The following is a 20,918-nucleotide window of genomic DNA, read 5'->3' on the forward strand; positions in this document are numbered from 1 at the left end:
TATGTCCCGTCCACAAGAAAGGAGATAAGACTGTATGCTCAAACTATAGGGGCATAAGTCTTCTCCCTATTGCCTATAAGATAGTGTCAGGGATATTGTGCGAACGACTAAAGCCAATGGTCAACGAAATAATTGGACCATACCAATGTGGCTTTAGACCTGGCAAGTCCACCATTGACCAGATATTTACCCTGCGGCAAATCCTAGAGAAGACCCAAGATGTGCAGATCGACACATTTCATCTTTTTGTCGATTATAAAGCAGCATTCGACAGTCCCCTCCGATCAAAGGTATTCCACGCAATGTCTGAATTTGGTATCCCCGCAAAGCTCATCCGGCTTTGTAAGATGACATTAACTGATACTAGGTCCTCAGTTAAAATTGGAAAGAACCTCTCCGAAGAATTTTGTACCAAAAGAGGTTTCAGACAAGGAGACAGCCTTTCGTGTGATCTTTTCAACATTTTGCTGGAAAAGGTAATACGAGATGCAAATGTCAAAAGAAATGGCACAATTTACACCAATAGCCACATGTTACTTGCCTATGCTGATGACATAGACATCATGGGACGATCAGTAAAGGAAGTAACTGATACCTTTATGAAGGTCGAAGCAGAATCTGCGAAAGTGGGTCTGGCGGTAAACGGCGAAAAGACCAAATTGATGGTGTCGACGCGCAAAGCGTCCATAGAGCTCGGACCAACCGTGGAAGTTGGTACCTACGATTTTGAGGTAGTTAAAGACTTCGTCTACCTCGGCTCTGCCATAAACACAACAAACAACATCAGTTGTGAAATAAGAAGAAGAATTGTATTGGCCAACAGATGCTACTATGGTCTAAGTAAGCAATTTAAAAACAAAGCCACATCTCGTCAAACAAAAATAACACTATACAAAACGCTGATACTACCCGTGCTAATGTATGGCTCCGAAGCATGGGTACTTGCGCAAGCAGATAAGGCAGTGCTTGGTGTGTTTGAGAGGAAAATTCTTCGAAAGATCTACGGGCCGATTTGCGTTGACGGTGAATATCGACGTCGTATGAACCACGAACTATATAAGCTATACAAAGAAATGAATATAGTTAAACGTATCGAGATGCAACGATTGCGTTGGCTAGGCCATATCATGAGAATGAGCGACGATGAACCCGCTAAAAAGGCGTATGAATACATGCCCCATGGCGGTGCACGCAGAATCGGCAGGCCTAAGCTTCGATGGAGCAAACAAGTGGATGAAGAAATTGAAAGGCGCGGTAATCCAAAAAGTCAAGCGAAAAACAGAGAGGAATGGAGATCTTTTCTTAGTTCGGTCTATGGAACAAATGTTCACATTCCATGACAGACTTCGTTTATGAACCGGAAAGCGGATTAATTTTTCAAGCGTGGTACAATCGCTACCAACATGTCTTCGAAAAAGAAGCCCAATCTCTGGACGATCATGACAAAGTTGCGTTACTCTGGAGAAAGATGTCAAACAGTGTTCACGAAAGATTCAGGAACTACGTCCTTACAAAGAATCCAACAGAAATGAGTCTCAAAGACACCCTGGAGAAACTTAACAAACTATTTGGTAAGGTAGAAACTCAAGTGTCTCAACGCTACAAGTGTTTGCAAATGAAAAAAACTTGATGGAGAAGACTATAAGGAATACGCCGGTAGAGTTAACTTACAGTGCGAACTCTTCAAGCTAAATGAAATGCAAGTGGATCAATTCAAGTGTCTAATCTATGTCTTAGGTTTACAATCAAGCAAAGACAACGACATTCGCTTACGTTTACTCAAATTGCTAGACGAAGCAAAGGACTCCATAACTCTAGACACTCTTGTAGATGAAACTCAACGACTCATGGATTTGAAAACAGACAATACATTGATCGAGCATCAATCGCAATCAATTTGCGCAGTCAAGAAATTCGCCAAGAACAACAACAAGCATTCCAATAAAATTCCTATGCGGAGACATGCATTACTCAAAATACTGTCCATTTAAAAATCATAAATGTTCAAAGTGTCAGCAGACAGGTCACAAGGATAACTTTTGCAAAAGCGCAAAACGAGGCAAGTCCACTACAGACAAAACTGAAGTCAAGTCGGACAAAAACAAAAAAACAACGCCAACGCTGTATTCTCTTCGAAGCAACTCCAATTTCAACAATTGCGAAAATATACCACCGTGGAGATAAATCGACACAGCATCTGATATTTCAATCATATCACGATTAACATGGGAATACATAGGTAAGCCACTGGTACACAAAACAAATGATACTGCAACAGACGTGAATTCCAACAGCATCAGCCTAATCGGAAATTGTCAATGCAACATAACGGTATCAGACAAAACGCTAACTCTACAATGTTACGTCACGGAAATCGATAACTTAAACATAATGGGTATCGACTGGATACAAAGTTTTAACCTTTGGGACAAACCAATTTCAGCTTGGTGTCGCCAAATATCAAACGATGAATACATATCAAACCTGAGAAGCAAGTTCAAACCTGATTTCGACAACAGCAGTCTTGGCCTTTGTGCAAAAACCAAAGTGCATATTAAACTTCTTCCAGACGCAAAAGAAACATTCATTGCAAAACGCCCAGTACCATATGCCGTGAGAACAGAAATAGAAACAGAGCTAGATACACTTGAAAAAGCAAATATCATCACACCAATCAATTCTTCAACATTTGCAGCGCCAATAGTCGTGAGTAGAAGGAACGGAAAAATTAGAATTTGTGCAGACTATTCCACGGGTCTCAACAATTCAATTGAACCAAATCAGTATCCTCTGCCCACTCCTGAAGAAATTCTCTCAGATTGTCACGATTGTATGATATTTAGTCATTTTGATCTATCTGACGCATATCTACAAATAGAAGTCGACGATCAAAGCAAAGACTTGCTAACTATTAATACTCACAAAGGGTTATACAGATTTAATCGCCTCACTCCAGGTATAAAATCAGCACCAGGATCCTTCCAGCGAATCATGGATGAGCTATGCACAGGCATCCAAGGAGCACGAGCGTACATAGACGACATAGTCTTGGCAAGTAGATCTCTTCACGATCACAAAACTAATCTTAATTTGTTATTACAGAAAATTCAAGATTACGGGTTCAAACTCAAATTCGAAAAAAAATGTCGATTTTTCAAACCACCAATCAAGTATCTAGGTCAAATCATAGATAAAAATGGCATACGACCTGATCCAGATAAAATTCTTTCAATACAGAATCTCAAGGTCCCTGAAAACATTTCAGAAGTACGATCTTTACTTGGCTCCATAAATCACTATGAAAAGTATGTCTACGACATGAGAAACATCCGAAAACCACTAGATGATCTCTTAAAAAAATCACAAATTCATTTGGACCAAAGAATGTCAACAATCTCTCAACGAATTCAAACGCATTCTAACATCGGATTTACTACTAACTCATTACAATCCAGCATTGCCAATTCACATTGCAGCGGACGCATCATCACATGGCATCGGAGCCATACTTACCCAGACAACAGTGTCAAAGCCATTCATCACGTCTCAAGATCACTTACTCCAACGGAGCGAAATTACAGTCAAATCGAAAAAGAAGGACTAGCACTAGTTTTCGCCGTACAACGTTTCCACAAAATGATTTTCGAAAGAAAATTCACCCTACATACCGACCATAAGCCATTACTCACCATATTTGGTTCCAAAAAAGGCCAGAAAACAAAAACAGCATAGTGAAACGGATCGCCTTATTTTATTAGGGCGCACACAATGTGTGTCGACCTTAATATGACTGACGACATACGCGATGCTATACGCTACGTCAATCATTAAGGATGGCCTAGTGGCAACACTGGAGTTTGGCACCACTGTAAGTCTAGTAGTAGTAGTAGTAATAAAATTTATTGAGTCTTCTTTCTTTTCGTTTACAATTCGTTGTACTTATCGATAACAACTATAAATCGCAAAACTGTAATCGTTTTGTTTCGCTGCACAATGACATTCGTAAAGGCTACTTGCCATTATAAATAAAGAGTAATAGTAATATAGAAACATGTGAATGAGAGAGTTTAGATTTGCTCACGATCTATGTTTTGACATGCAAAGCAAATGTTTGCAAAATACTTAAAGACTAATCAACACTTAAATACTAAATTTAATAAAAACAAATATATATGCTAAAGCGAACTGATAAACTGTGGTAAGTATCAAATAAAAAATTGAAAACATATGGATGTGTGTCGAAAACACATTTCAAAAACAACAAATAATTGCGACAGCAATCAATTGTGAAAATTGTAAACAATGCGTAGATAAAGGGTAAATCATTTGGAATGTAACGAATGGAGATCAATAATAAATAATTTTTTCACAGGGTAAGTGTATATAAAAATCAGGTACTATCGTGGTAACTTAGACTCTGAATAAATAATTGTAAATAAATTATCACAGATTATGGCGAACAATGTTCTAATTATCCCCTGTGTGTTCCAGGAATCGTCTTGTTGAAAAATTGAGGTAGTGAGTATTGATCGGGATCGTTGTCAAGATTTTCATTTAATATGCCAATTGGCGAAAGGTAAGTGGATCCGGACCATGTTATATTTCTCTCAGCAGCATATATATCGCTTAATAACTGATTGTCATGTACTTCCAGATTTTCTACAAATCTCTTTTGCAAGGACAGCGCATATCTACAGAACGGCACAATGTTAGCGCTGCTGTAAATATGTTGATTAGAGAAACGCTTAGTGGGATTCTGGAAATTCTTGCCAACGCATTTTCTCAAGATTTTCCGTTCAAATAATTCAATATCTTTTGCCACAGTTGGAGAAATGGAAAACCACATTGGGAAACCATAGCAAATAATGGGGCGAATTGCAACTTTGTACAGCAGCAACTTGGTACTCTGACGCAGATAAGTATTACACATCATAAACGAAAGACGGCCAGCTGTCCTTTTGGCTTTTTTTAATGAGGCTCTGGCGTGATCATTAAATTTAAATAGTTTGTTTATATTCACTCCCAAATATTTGAAGGTATCACTAAATGGAATTTCTACACCATTAAGAGAGAGATGTAATATCTTGGATTCAGGCACTACACTTCTGTGGCATTTTCCTGAAGCATTTCTGATGCAAATTGCCTTTGATTTAGCAGCATTTATGGAAATTCCCCAGGTTTTGTAGTAGGCGTTTATTGTGCCTAGATGATGAGCCGCATTGCTGAGAGCAGAGATTGGTGAGTTATTGTGACTATAAATCAGACAATCATCAGCGTATAAAATAGCTTTGGAATTTTCAGCGACGTGAGGAAAATCGTGCAGGAACAAATTGAAGAGGAAGGGTGATAGTACACTGCCTTGGGGGACCCCACTTTCAATAGCGCCATAGGTAGACATAGAATCGTTGATTAGTACGGTAAATTTTCTGTTGGTCAAAAAACTCTGGAACAATTTGATTAAAAAGGGATCTACATTAAGCTCTATTAGCTTGTATAGTATTCCTTTGTGATATACCGAATCAAACGCTTTCTGAATGTCTAGAGAGATAGCTACGGTACATGTCTTCTCTCTTAGATGGCTCGTTATATCGCTGTGAAATTTGAGTAAAGCGTGATTTGTAGAATGAGCTGCTTTGAAACCAAATTGGAAGGGCGAAACAGGATGTATAATGAATTCATTTTCCAGTTTTTCTCTTAGAATACGTTCAAATATTTTTCCAATATTCGAAACTAATGAAATTGGTCGGAATTCTTCAGGTGTTGCACTATCAGGCTTTTTCTTTACAGGAATGATTTTTGCCAACTTCCATGCGTCCGGGAAATAACCGTTGTTCAGGCAATTATTGAAAATGATGGTAAGAAATTTAATGGCTGTTTCTGGAAAATTTTTTATGACGAAGTTTGATATGCCGTCTAAGCCACTCGATTTTTTCGTATTTATACAACCAATATATGATTTGACGATGGAGGTAGAAGTAAAGTGATAATTATCCAAATTATCCAGTGAGTTGAATTCGTCATTAAAAGTATATATATGGTTGGATATGGGCTCCAAACAAGCTGATATGCAATTTTCAATATCAGGAGGCGGAGTCTCTGGTATGTTCTCACGAAATGTATTCACAAAGTGGTTATGAAAAGCACTGGCAATTTCAGGGCCTGTAGTAATTGTTACATTATCTATATGCAACTTCTGACAAAATTGTGATTTTCCTTTTCCAACAATATTATAAACTTCCTTGAAAGCAGTGGGCCCAGGCTTAATGTTTTTTAATTTATCGTTAAAAATTTTTGCCTCTTCTTTATTTATAAGGTCTCTTATAATTATTTTTAATAACTGTATTTGTTTAGATAGTAAGTTGTACTCACTGCTTAATCTGTTTCCATTTCTATGGAAGATGTTTTTTAATTCCTTTTGCCACTGATATTTAATTTTAAACATTTTTTTTTATATTTTCAGAGAGTATAATTTTATGATTTTTGAACTCAATTTTCTGGCAGTGTTGATCGTGTATGGTGTGGAAGGTATTTTCAAAATCCTTTATATAGTCATTAATTTCATCATTATTCAAACTTCTATTTGCAGGTGGCAGAATTTGAGTAACGGCTGAATCAAATTGATGGCGATAATTGACCCAATTAGTAGTTTTATAAGAAATAAATACTGGTGGAGACCTCAGGATTAGATTGGCCGTATCGAAGGTTATTTCCAACTTCATCGGAAAATGATCAGAGAATGAAGGAAGGCTCGTGATCTTATAATTTCCAGAATGGACATCAATTAAATTGGGGCTAAGAAGAAAATGATCCAGGAAGGAACATCCGTTTGGGTATGACGGAGTTGAGCAGCAAATTCTCAAAACATCCATAGCATTATCAAGCAACCAATTATTAAGAGATCTTCCATTGGAATTATCAATGACATCTCCCCATGAAACATTTTTTGAGTTAAGGTCACCACCAAAAATAAAACCATCATAACCAGATGTTGCTAGAATACAATTATTTAACCCATTGATAAGTTTTTGTGAATTGTAGTTGCATGGGATATATAGTGAGCCCAGCAAATATTTGCGCACAAAATTATTTCTTGTTTCGATTTCTACAAAAACGGCATTAATGCCAACATTTTGGATTTCAAGACGTCTGTAGCTTAGGGTACGTTTTATTAAAATAGCCACCCCAATGTGGGAAAAAGATTTCATCAAATATTTTTTTAACTTTTTCTGTATCAATTCCATGATACATTCCTCTTAACACAAGATACACTTGTTTTAGTTGTTTTGGAGTGTAGGAGTATGCCTGTACAGGTTTTTCACGCAATTTTTCCAACATTGCTCTATGCGCTTCAGGATCTGACAAATATAGCTTGCATTTATTCAGACCAGTATTTTTTAATTTATAGTCAATTTTTGGTTCCATGGCTTCTAGTTGTTCAACTAGACGTTTTACATTTATGTTGTGGAAAAAAATTGGCGGGCAAAAGGTTTTGCTGGGTTTTTGATTATCAGACGTAGATTTGGGATCATCATTGCTGTGTTGTTGACGACGTTGTTGTTGGGTATTTTCTATTTCTAATTGCGCAAACATTGCAAACCTGTTTTGGTTGTTAGGATCATAATTTAATCCAGTGATATCAATTTCTGCCGGCGGCGGTCCATCTTCTAACCGCAAACGTTTGTTGTTATTGTTGTTTATACCAATATTCGATGGCGGTGGTTGAGTTTGTTGCAACGGATTTGCAATTTCCATTGCCGATGAATGTTGATTTGCAGGTATCATCAGACTTGGTAACATCTGATAGAATACCTGCTAAAATTGTTAATAAATTGTTGAATTCTTTTTAATTCGGAAAAAAATAAAAAGCGCTTATAAAATTGCAACCAAATGGTTAGGGTTCTAAAATCCGAAATCCACTGTAAGTCTAATTACATTCACTATCACACATACGTATGTGTAAATGTGAAACACGATCAAGCCATCACAGTGATCATTTATTAATAATCAGCAAAGGGAGCACAACAGCAAGAAAATAAAAATCATATTTCGACCGTAGTGAAAATAAATATTTTAGCAAAGTGTGCACGAATGTTAAAGACTGTCACATAACCTCTTTAAAAGGGGATATTCTAATAAGAAGATCTTCAAATAATAAGAACCTTAATAAGTGAATATTACATTGTGACATTTTGCAAAGACCTCAAGCCTCACAAATGAATTTGCATTTAATGCAATAAATTTGAATTATTTTCAAGGCATTGCAAAATATGCATGTTTGCCCAAAGTGATTTTTTTTACTGATTTTGCGTTTTAATGCATAGTGACATCAACAAAACTGGAAAATTCCAAATCTTGTAAAGGGCATTCCTGACCTTACATTGGTGAATTGCGAAGAGAATTTACAACAACAATTACGAGTATTATTCTGGAATTATTGACGTCACTGCCAAGCAAAGGAACAGATCTCTATAGACACAGAAGAAAGAAAAAAAAAACCATCAATCCTTCCCAGCTGTGGGACATGCACCCAGACATAACCACGTAAACAATTTATGCGGTGATGTATTAATGAAATTAAAATGTAGTGATTTGTGGAAATTTAGAATATTATAATGTGGAAATTTTAGACATCATAAAACTTTTACAAAATAGTTTCGTTCCACTTAATTTTTGCCATTTCCATAAAAATTAACCTGCTGCAAATAACGGTTCATAAACGACATATTTACATATTGATAAATATGTAATACATATGTATGTATACATAATTTTTTTTCGAGTTATTGAATTTTGCTTTTCCTGAATTTCTTGCTTTCTGTACATAACGGTACTTAGTTGACCTTCATGTGCATACATAAATAGACATACATTTTTTCTATTCTTTTTTGTAAATAACATCCCGTTAGGAATTTAAGAATAGTTTAGAGTTTTTGTAAAAGAAGATGAGTGTCAAATATTAGAACACAACCCAGCAAACATTTTTAGACCTGACCCAAATATAATATTTTAATGGGTAATTTTTTGAGTGCTAGATTATTGAGCTCAATCATCAGGCTTCCTAATTAGACTTTTTGGTTAGTGCCATTGCACAAAATGGGGTTTTTGTTATAAACGAAAATATTTTGACATTTAGCCTTTTTTCTAGCTTTTTCTTCTTATTTTTTATGTTTAATTAACATCTTTGTGTTTATTTCAGCTTTAGTCCATATTTTGTTGTATTCAAGTATTTGAATAACAACAAAATGTTTTACAGTGGATATGAAATTGATTAGTTGCGGGCGGAGGGTAGGGAATACTATAGTTTCAGTTGTCACCAAACAACTTCATCAGTTCCCTTTTCCGCCGACTCTGTATCGATAAACATGTCAATAAGCCCATCCAGCAAATTAAACAAAATGAGAAATTTGCTATATGGCCCTAAAGCTGATTACCCTACAATTTGAGTCGAACAAAAGAATTTCATATCCATTAATTAATTTAATAATTAATGCAAATATGCAATTAATTTTTCATTTTTAATTTCAATTAATTTTTTCTTAAAATTATTATGAATTATGTTCAATAAAATGAATTTTGTTATGAATATGAAATGCTAAACTGACTTCGCATTTAAAAGGAATGTTGGGTAACCAAGGCTTTTAGGATTTGAAGGTCACATTAAGGGACATTGCTAAATTAAAGGTACATACAATGTCATAGGCGACAGGGTGGGACAAGTGTACCTCGGTATGACATTAGACCTCGTCATACCACAAATGGTCACAGGTAAGGTGCATCAATGACTCACAATTGACCTTGTGCAATATAATTTAAAATCAACTCTACTTTTTAATAAACGTTTGGTTTCCGTGGCATGGAATGTTTATTTTAATATGTTCGCGCGCTGAAGAATAACGGGTTGAGAACTTACCTCGTGGATGAGTTAGCCAGGCAAATTTGTTATCTTACCATGCCCAAACCGACCTCGTATATTTTTCATACATTTTTATTCGATTTTATGCTTAGATTTTATTCAGCGGATAGCCGGCGCGTAACATATATGGCGCCCAACGAAATACATTTTGTGTATTTTGACCTTTTGATTTTAAATTATTTTTGCAACTTTTTCCAAAAATCAGTTCTTTTGAACAAATTTAAAAATTCTGAGTCATTGATTGGATCTTATTAACGATTGTTTTAATTGAATCATATACAGGTGATTTCTGTTGGAACATTTTAGTGACATATTTGTTTTTTTTTCTATTCATGGATATTTTTGACATTTTTATAAGACCTTTTTACTGGGACCTGTATATACTTGGTAAAATTGACTATAAAATGACATACATTGAAATAAATAGATCTGTATTCAGATTTCTATTTTCAAATGCCTAGATCTTTTTTATCTTTTGATGAGGAATTTAGAGTCCAGACTGACGACTAAGAGTAGTTCAGTTTATGTTGCATAAAGGAATCATTTCTAGGTAAATCGATTTTGTCTTGACTTTTCCTTCAGACTTTTGTCTGGTCTTTTATAAGATATTGGACAATAGACGCTGGTCAATGTTAGGACATAAGGCTAAAGCACTAGAATAATAAAAATAGATCAGCAGATTTCTGAATATGAATAAATTTACCTTTGAGTCATCAATTAATTTCTTCATTTGGGAGATATTGATGAGCCAAAGATATATAGAATAGACAGTATACTTCGGTATCTTTGCAATTCTTTGAGTGTGACCTGAAGACTTAATAGTATTGTTACTCAACATTTCTTGAAATTTTATGAAATATTTTCGATTTATTTGAAAACTTTAATACATTTAAAGTTATTTTCTGACATATATATATATTTTTTTTTTTGAAATATGAGCAAACGTGTTACTCGATCGACTTCAAGTACATCAAGTAAACGTTCACTAAATACACCATTTTCCAGTACCAGAGGTAGAGGTTCTCCAACTACTAGGATTTACAATAGAACTAGTAGTGCAGGACTTTTCAGTACCAAAGCTAATTCTAAAAATATTTTAAATACTTCTGCTACTTCCACTAGAGGTCGAGGTAAATCATTATTTTTATCTATTGAGTCAGAAGATACTGATTCGTCTGAAGACTTAATTAATCCACCAAATATGGCGTCAGAAGAAAATAACGAGGGATCTGGTAGACCTCCTCCACCATTGACAAAACGCCCTGATAATCAGGACCTTGATTCACAGTCACTTCTTTTATATTTCCGAGAAGTTATGAGGGAAACTCAGGAAGAATTTAGGAGAGAAATTAGCTCGATTCGACAGACATTAAGCCAACCTACGGGTTCTAGAGCGACTTCTGAGAACAGAATTGATGGGGACTTACCTTCTCCAAATACGAGCATACCTTCAAACTTTTCTTCTAGATTTTCGAAAAATCTTAAAGATTGGAATATCACATACAATGGTACAGGTAGTGTTTCGGACTTTTTATTTAAAATAGATACCCTTACGAAAAGGTCTCAGTGCCCATATGATCATTTAATGGCAAATTTTCAAGTTTTCCTGAATGGAAAAGCTGATGAGTGGTACTGGATGACCTACCCTCAGCTCAAAGCTGCCATGACCCGCGAATTTGGAAATCTTGAAAGTGATCATGAGGTAATTATAAGGATGTCTACTCGTAAACAGCATTCTAAAGAAAGTTATGATGACTTTCATTCAGTAATAGTCCAAATGAACCAACGGCTTGGTCAACCATTACCTGATGCTTCAGTAATAGACATTATTAAGAAAAATGTGAATACTGACCTTAAGATTATGCTTTTCATAGCTAGCCCAAAGGATTTAAGTGAGCTTAGGGACATTGCTAGGAAGGCCGAGAAGGTACTTCAAGAAAATAAATCCCAAATTACTGTAACCCGACCTAGACATGTAAATGAGATCTCGGTTGAAAATGTTTCCGACGATTCTGATGAAGAACCCGATCCACAGGTTGAAGCTTTGAGGGTAACCAGACCTCAAAATAAGCGAGATTATTCTAGCATTAAATGCATGGTAGAACAAATACAAGGTAAAGTTAATACTACAACAAATACAACTCAACAACAACCACATTGAAATTTGTTTTTGTTTGTAAACCTTAGTGTCAACGTACATGTAAACAAAACAAGGAAATTATAAATTATTGGAATTTAAAAAACTAATAATTTTTCACATTTGATTACAAATTTTGAAGAACATGAATGGAAACTCGTTAGATTTTCAATTTGAATGTTTCCATATTATTCCACTGAATGCATAACTTCTCGCAGAAAGTAGAATTCTTGCAAAAATGTTTGGGGTCGCTGGTAATTCATTGAAAACAGAGAAGCTGCTTCAATCGTTTGTTTTTGAAAACGAAAAAGCACATGTTTATTAGGGTTTTATTATTTTCAAGTTTAACAAAATACCACGCATATTAACAAATATTGTACCGCCTCTATAAGCGGTGTTTTAGTGTGCGGCATGTCGTTCGGACCTGTAGGAGGTTACAATCAATGATATGAAGCCGTCTTTATGGGAAATAGTTTTTTTTTTATGAATAAATTTGTTCTTCAAAAATATATATCCCTAACATACATCGAACATAGAAATAAATACATAAAATGTCGTATGGAATTTGACACTAACACTACAACCCAGTTCAGTCAGCTGGGTATTGCTGCTACCTTTTCTTGTTCTACCATGCATTAAATGTTGGAATTGCCTTCAAATGGGGCATAGTTATATTTATTGTCCTGATGAATCGAGACATATTTTTTTGTTTCAAATGTGGAAATAGGGGAGTAACCACACCTAAGTGTACGAATACACATAATTTAAACTTCCGTCGGAGCGAGAAGTTAACCGGGGACCCTCGTTCCCAAAATTAATTCCCGAATCGAATTTTACATCGGAAGGAAATATTCTACAGGGACATTTCTCTTCCGATCAATTACCAGAATGGACTAATAAATTAATAATTCAGCCTACGTGGCAGATCTTAAAATGCAGAGAAAGGTACAAAAAGAGAAAAATATTTAGAAAAGCTATCGAATCATCATTCTTATCCACTTCTGATGATGGTAGACCATATGCCAGGATTACAATTTTTGATTATGACCTTCTATGTTTGCTAGACTCTGGGGCAAATGTATCTGTTTTAGGAAAGGGTAGCTTAGACTTTATAAAGAAAAACAATATTAAATTGGATAGATTTAGATCTAAAATTTCAACAGCAAATGGTACGAAGAATGAAGTTCTTGGTTTTTGTTCACTTCCAGTGATATTTAAAGGTGTGAAGAAAAATATCGTCTTTTATATAGTTCCGACCTTATCTCAAGAGGGATATCTTGAAGTGGATTTTTGGAGAGCATATGCTCTTGCTCCCAAGATTATACCCGACATTTCAAGTTTGGAGATAAAAGAAAATAAAGACGCTTTATTTCACGACCTCACCCCAGAACAAAAACTTGAACTCGACACCAGAATTTTAGACTTCCCATCTTTCGAAAAGTTAGGGCTTGGTTGCACAAAACTTATTGAGCATCATATTGACACTGGAGATGCAACTCCTGTCATATCCAAGCATTACCCCCTTTCGCCCCCTAGACAAGCAGAAGTTTACGAGGAGTTAGATCGACTTTTAGACCTCGGTGTAATAGAGGAATCAAACTCTCCTTGGTGTAGTCCCATAGTTACAGTTAGGAAGCCTGGGAAAATAAGACTTTGTCTTGATTGTAGGAAGTTGAATTCCTTAACTAAAAAGGATTCCTACCCACTTCCTCATATTAACGGCTTATTGAGTCGTCTTCAAGACACCCATTATATAACTGGGATAGACCTTAAAGACGCTTATTTTCAAATAAAATTGTCTGAGACCTCTAAAGAAAAGACAGCCTTTGCAGTACCAGGGCGACCTCTTTATCAATATAAAGTAATGCCTTTCGGTGTTTGCAATGGACCTCAGACTATGAGCCGTCTTATGGACAAAACTATACCTTCAAGGATAAGAGACCGAGTCTTTATTTATTTAGACGACCTCCTCGTAAGTAGTCCTGACTTTGAAAGCCATATGACCTTATTAGCCGAAGTAGCTCAGTGCCTAAAATCAGCTGGCCTCACAATTAATGTGAAAAAGAGCAACTTTTGTCAACGAGAGATGAAATATCTTGGTTATAGGATAGGAGGTGGAATTTTGAAAGTTGACCCCGACAAAGTCGAGGCTATTGTTAACTTTCCTCTCCCAAAGACCCCACGCCAAGTTAGACGTTTTGTTGGCATGGCGAATTGGTATCGTGCATTCATCGATAATTTTTCTGACCTTTCTGGACCTCTTACTGATTGTCTTCAAAAGTCAAATAAACCTTTTAAGCTCTCACCAGAAGCCATACACTCATTTTCGAAATTAAAAGTTGCACTTTCAAGCGCACCTGTACTGGCACAACCAGACTTTAATAGGGAGTTTGTAGTCCAGTGCGACGCCTCCCGAGTAGGAGTAGGTGGTGTTCTTTACCAAGTAGACGATGAAGGAAAAGAACATCCCATCGCTTTTGTGTCACAAAAACTGAATAAGGCTCAACGCAATTATACAGTGACAGAGCTTGAATGCCTAGCAGCCATCACTTGTGTACAGCGATTCAGACCTTATATTGAAGGACTTCCTTTCAAAATTGTGACCGACCACTCAAGCCTCAAATGGCTCATGAGTCAAAAGGACCTGTCTGGTAGACTTGCTAGATGGAGCCTCAAGCTCCAAGGTTTTGATTTTAAGATGGAGCATAGGAAAGGTACGTTAAACGTAGTTCCAGATACTTTATCAAGATTTAATGTCGATGAACTCGACCTTAATTTAGCTCCACCTGATATAAACCTCACGTCACCCGAATTTGACAGCCCTGATTATTCGAAATTGAAAAATAACATTCGGGAAAATAAAGAATCATTACCTGACCTTCGTGTTTCTAATAATGTGATCCACAAAAGGGTTCGTGATGGAGAAGAAACCGAAGAGAGTCTTTGGAGGATATGGCTACCCCAGACCTTGACTCATGACATTATTAATAAAGCTCATGAACAAGGTTGTCATGGAGGTTACCACAAGGCACTCTATAGACTTAGACAAAAATTCTTTTGGCCACGGATGGCACGTGATGTTAAAGACTTTATCAGGAAATGTGATGATTGTAAGATGATTAAGCCGAATAATCGGATCTCTAGACCACCAATGGGTGAACAATTTATTACTTTTAGACCTTTTCAGAGGTTATATTGTGATTTCTTGGGTCCTTACCCATGTAGTAAGTCGAAAAATTGTCAGTTGTTCATTGTGGTTGATCATCTTACTAAATTTATTTTTCTGAAGCCTATGAGATCGGCCACTTTATAAACGTCATTGACTTCTTCGAGAATGAGCTCTTTTGCACTTTCGGTGTTCCACAATATGTCCACAGTGACAATGGTAGACAGTTTGTCTCCAAAGAGATGCAAGACTTCTTTTCACTTTTTGGAATCACCCACATAACAACAGGTTTTTACTCTCCGCAGGCGAATGCCTCCGAAAGAGCAAATAGAGAGATTATTTCGAAGATTAGACTTTTCCTTAAAGATGAGTCTGACCATACAAATTGGGATAGAGACATTTATAGAATTTTATCGGTATTACGCAGTGATTACCATTCTGCTATTCAGACTTCACCTTATTTTGCAGCATTTGGTCAAAATATGATTTTGCATGGGTCGACATATTCAATTTTAAATCAATTGAATATGATAAACGATGATACCAGAGTTCAAAATGCAGATCGACTACAAAATATACGTGATAAAATTCGAAAGAATCTTGACCTAGCACATGAGAAAGCTGCCAGGACCTATAATACTAGAGTCAGACCCATTAATTTTGTTGAAGGACAGGAAGTCTTTAGGGTAAATCACTGTCAAAGTGATTTTAAAAACGCTATTAATGCGAAATTTAATCCAAAATATGTCAAATGCCGAATTCGGAAGAAAATAGGTAATGCCCTATATGACATTGAAGACCTCAAGGGGAATTACATTGGTAAATACCATGCTTCAGACCTTCGAGCATAGCATATGCATATTTCTGTTTTTAGTAGAGCCCGGCTTCGTGGGTCGAGCCACACGTTTTTTTTCGGCTATCCTGCCTGTTCGTTCTACGATCATAGATCTAGAGACGAAGGATGGCCTAGTGGCAACACTGGGGTTTGGCACCACTGTAAGTCTAATTACATTCACTATCACACATACGTATGTGTAAATGTGAAACACGATCAAGCCATCACAGTGATCATTTATTAATAATCAGCAAAGGGAGCACAACAGCAAGAAAATAAAAATCATATTTCGACCGTAGTGAAAATAAATATTTTAGCAAAGTGTGCACGAATGTTAAAGACTGTCACATAACCTCTTTAAAAGGGGATATTCTAATAAGAAGATCTTCAAATAATAAGAACCTTAATAAGTGAATATTACATTGTGACATTTTGCAAAGACCTCAAGCCTCACAAATGAATTTGCATTTAATGCAATAAATTTGAATTATTTTCAAGGTAAGGCATTGCAAAATATGCATGTTTGCCCAAAGTGATTTTTTTACTGATTTTGCGTTTTAATGCATAGTGACATCAACAAAACTGGAATATTCCAAATCTTGTAAAGGGCATTCCTGACCTTACATTGGTGAATTGCGAAGAGAATTTACAACAACAATTACGAGCATTATTCTGGAATTATTGACGTCACTGCCAAGCAAAGGAACAGATCTCTATAGACACAGAAGAAAGAAAAAAAAACATCAATCCTTCCCAGCTGTGGGACATGCACCCAGACATAACCACGTAAACAATTTATGCGGTGATGTATAATTGAAATTAAAATGTAGTGATTTGTGGAAATTTAGAATATTATAATGTGGAAATTTTAGACATCATAAAACTTTTACAAAATAGTTTCGTTCCACTTAATTTTTGCCATTTCCATAAAAATTAACCTGCTGCAAATAACGGTTCATAAACGACATATTTACATATTGATAAATATGTAATACATATGTATGTATACATAATTTTTTTTTCGAGTTATTGAATTTTGCTTTTCCTGAATTTCTTGCTTTCTGTACATAACGGTACTTAGTTGACCTTCATGTGCATACATAAATAGACATACATTTTTTCTATTCTTTTTTGTAAATAACATCCCGTTAGGAATTTAAGAATAGTTTAGAGTTTTTGTAAAAGAAGATGAGTGTCAAATATTAGAACACAACCCAGCAAACATTTTTAGACCTGACCCAAATATAATATTTTAATGGGTAATTTTTTGAGTGCTAGATTATTGAGCTCAATCATCAGGCTTCCTAATTAGACTTTTTGGTTAGTGCCATTGCACAAAATGGGGTTTTTGTTATAAACGAAAATATTTTGACATTTAGCCTTTTTTCTAGCTTTTTCTTCTTATTTTTTTATGTTTAATTAATTTAATAATTAATGCAAATATGCAATTAATTTTTCATTTTTAATTTCAATTAATTTTTTCTTAAAATTATTATGAATTATGTTCAATAAAATGAATTTTGTTATGAATATGAAATGCTAAACTGACTTCGCATTTAAAAGGAATGTTGGGTAACCAAGGCTTTTAGGATTTGAAGGTCACATTAAGGGACATTGCTAAATTAAAGGTACATACAATGTCATAGGCGACAGGGTGGGACAAGTGTACCTCGGTATGACATTAGACCTCGTCATACCACAAATGGTCACAGGTAAGGTGCATCAATGACTCACAATTGACCTTGTGCAATATAATTTAAAATCAACTCTACTTTTTAATAAACGTTTGGTTTCCGTGGCATGGAATGTTTATTTTAATATGTTCGCGCGCTGAAGAATAACTAGGTCGGAAAATGAGAACAGTTTTCGATTTAATAACAAAGCCTCCACCAGTGAGCAGAGAGAGAAACATTCAAATGGAGAAACATTACAACCGGAAACATGGTACAAAACAACGAAATTTCATCACTGGAGATCTTGTCTACGCTAAACACATACTTACTTACTTAGTTGGCCCATTACAGAACATTTGTTCCATAGACCGAACTAAGAAAAGATCTCCATTCCTCTCTGTTTTTCGCTTGACTTTTTGGAATACCCCGCCTTTCCATTTCTTCATCCACTTGTGTGCTCCATCGAAGCTTAGGCCTGCCGATTCTGCGTGCACCGCCATGTGGCATGTATTCATACGCCTTTTTAGCGGGTTCATTATCGCTCATTCTCATGATATGGCCTAGCCAACGCAATCGTTGCATCTCGATACGTTTAACTATATGCATGTCTTTGTATAGCTTATATAGCTCGTGGTTCATACGACGTCGATATTCACCGTCAACGCAAATCGGCCCGTAGATCTTTCGAAGAATTTTCCTCTCAAACACACCAAGCACTGCCTTATCTGCTTGCGCAAGTACCCATGCTTCGGAGCCATACATTAGCACGGGTAGTATCAGCGTTTTGTATAGTGTTATTTTTGTTTGACGAGATGTGGCTTTGTTTTTAAATTGCTTACTTAATCCATAGTAGCATCTGTTGGCCAATACAATTCTTCTTCTTATTTCACAACTGATGTTGTTTGTTGTGTTTATGGCAGTGCCGAGGTAGACGAAGTCTTTAACTACCTCAAAATTATAGGTACCAACTTCTACGGTTGGTCCGAGCTCTATGGACGCTTTGCGCGTCGACACCATCAATTTGGTCTTTTCGCCGTTTACCGCCAGACCCACTTTCGCAGATTCTGCTTCGACCTTCCTAAAGGTATCAGTTACTTCCTTTACTGATCGTCCCATGATGTCTATGTCATCAGCATAGGCAAGTAACATGTGGCTATTGGTGTAAATTGTGCCATTTCTTTTGACATTTGCATCTCGTATTACCTTTTCCAGCAAAATGTTGAATAGGTCACACGAAAGGCTGTCTCCTTGTCTGAAACCTCTTTTGGTACAAAATTCTTCGGAGAGGTTCTTTCCAATTTTAACTGAGGACCTAGTATCAGTTAGAGTCATCTTACAAAGCCGGATGAGCTTTGCGGGAATACCAAATTCAGACATTGCATGGAATACCTTTGATCGGAGGGGACTGTCGAATGCTGCTTTATAATCGACAAAAAGGTGAAATGTGTCGATCTGCATCTCTTGGGTCTTCTCTAGGATTTGCCGCAGGGTAAATATCTGGTCAATGGTGGACTTGCCAGGTCTAAAGCCACATTGGTATGGTCCAATTATCCCGTTGACCATAGGCTTTATTCGTTCGCACAGTATCCCTGACACTATCTTATAGGCAATAGGGAGTAGACTTATGCCCCTATAGTTGGAGCATACAGTCTTATCTCCTTTCTTGTGGACGGGACATAGGATGCTCAGGTTCCAATCGTCGGGTACGCGTTCTTCCTGCCAGATGGTGCTAACTAGCTGATGCATACACCTTATCAGCGCGTCGCCTCCGGTTTTAAACAGCTCGGCTGGTAAGCCATCGGCACCTGCTGCTTTATTATTCTTCAGCCGGTTGATTGCTGTTTTTACCTCATCTTGGCCGGGTGGTATACATTCTATACCATCTTCTGGGATTGGATCTGCGGTATCATCGTCTTCGCCACTATTGGATACCAGCAGATTGGAGAAATGTTCCTTCCATATCCTGAGCACGCTATCTGTATCTGTTACCAGATTACCTTGCTGGTCTCTACAGGAGGATGTGCCTGTACCAAAGCCATCTGTTTGATGTTTCACTCTTTGGTAGAATTTTCGGACTTCATTCTGGCTCCTGTACATCTCGATTTTTTCACACTCCCGCTTTTCCATTTCTCTCTTTTTCTTGCGGAAAAGACGTTTCTCTTCTCTCCTTTTCTCCCGATATCTCTCTCGTGCGCTACGCGTTGCTACTGATTGTAAAGTAGCTCTATATGCCGCATTTTTATCTTCGGTAGCAGCACGACACTCCTGGTCATACCATGAATTCCTTTGTGGAGGTCTCTGGAATCCAAGTATGGATTTTGCGGCTGTTTGCATGGAGTGGGCAATATTTTGCCATTGTGTTGTTATGTTATCGGGACAAGGAGTGCTCGCGTTAAGCAATTGGGCTAGTTGAGTGGAATATGCTGTGGCTATCTGTTGTGTTTGCAGCCTATCGATGTCCAACTTCCGCGTTGTGTCTGTTCGTGCCTTATTTGCAACGTTTAGACGGGTACGTACCTTTGCTGCAACAAGATAGTGGTCCGAATCAATGTTTGCGCCTCGGAACGATCGTACATCCAACACGCTGGATGAATGTCTTCCATCTATCACAACATGATCAATTTGATTACTTGTTCTTTGATCTGGGGACAGCCAGGTGCCCTTATGAATATCGAGATGATTAAATCTGGTACTGCTAACTACCATGTTTTTTGCAGCTGCAAAGTCTATCAGCCTCATACCATTGTCAGATGTTTCACTGTGGAGACTGAATTTCCCGACTGTTGGGCCAAAGATATTCTCCTTTCCAATTTTGGCACTTCAAAGGTAATAAAAGCTACTGGGTTCCAGGTGAAATTATCAACAAAGTGGGAAATGTTACCTACAACACTCTCATTCAAGTGGATAAGAGACAAATTCTTGTGAGATCTCACGCAGATCAACTCCGAGCAAGAGAAACCGATCAAAATGTACCTGCAGAGCAAAATGATAATCTTCCTCTTCAAATCCTACTAGAAGACTTCAACATTAGTCCACCAACGGAAGAAGATTTCACAACTCCACCATCATCACCGGTTATACACCCACAACGCATCACTTCTCGAAGAAACCCTGTACAGCCAGTATCCAGGACCCCCGAGAAGTCTCAAAAATGGAGATGTTAGGGTTCCACTGTAAACAATCAGAAACTAGGC

At 36.8% G+C, this 20,918-nt stretch overlaps 1 protein-coding gene and 1 long non-coding RNA gene across 10 annotated transcripts in view; one reads left to right on the top strand and one right to left on the bottom strand.

Annotated features, from left to right (window-relative positions):
- Positions 1 to 20,918, bottom strand: part of alpha-Cat (catenin alpha) — a 204,151-nt gene that overhangs the window by 27,239 nt on the left and 155,994 nt on the right. The gene's annotated exons all lie outside the window — the stretch shown is intronic.
- On the top strand, positions 4,013 to 7,083 carry LOC141406661 (uncharacterized). 7 transcript variants are annotated; one of them, XR_012413466.1, is made up of 6 exons: positions 4,013 to 4,198; positions 4,278 to 4,373; positions 4,450 to 4,576; positions 4,655 to 5,238; positions 6,461 to 6,525; positions 6,587 to 7,083. It is a non-coding gene; the product is annotated as an uncharacterized lncRNA (long non-coding RNA). The 7 variants fall into 7 exon arrangements; XR_012413467.1 differs by having other exon boundaries at positions 4,492 to 4,576; XR_012413461.1 differs by having other exon boundaries at positions 4,278 to 4,576.

The sequence above is a fragment of the Musca autumnalis genome, unplaced genomic scaffold (genome assembly GCF_047663935.1).
Source record: "Musca autumnalis isolate F117 unplaced genomic scaffold, ASM4766393v1 scaffold_1, whole genome shotgun sequence".
NCBI classification, from domain to species: domain Eukaryota; kingdom Metazoa; phylum Arthropoda; class Insecta; order Diptera; family Muscidae; genus Musca; species Musca autumnalis.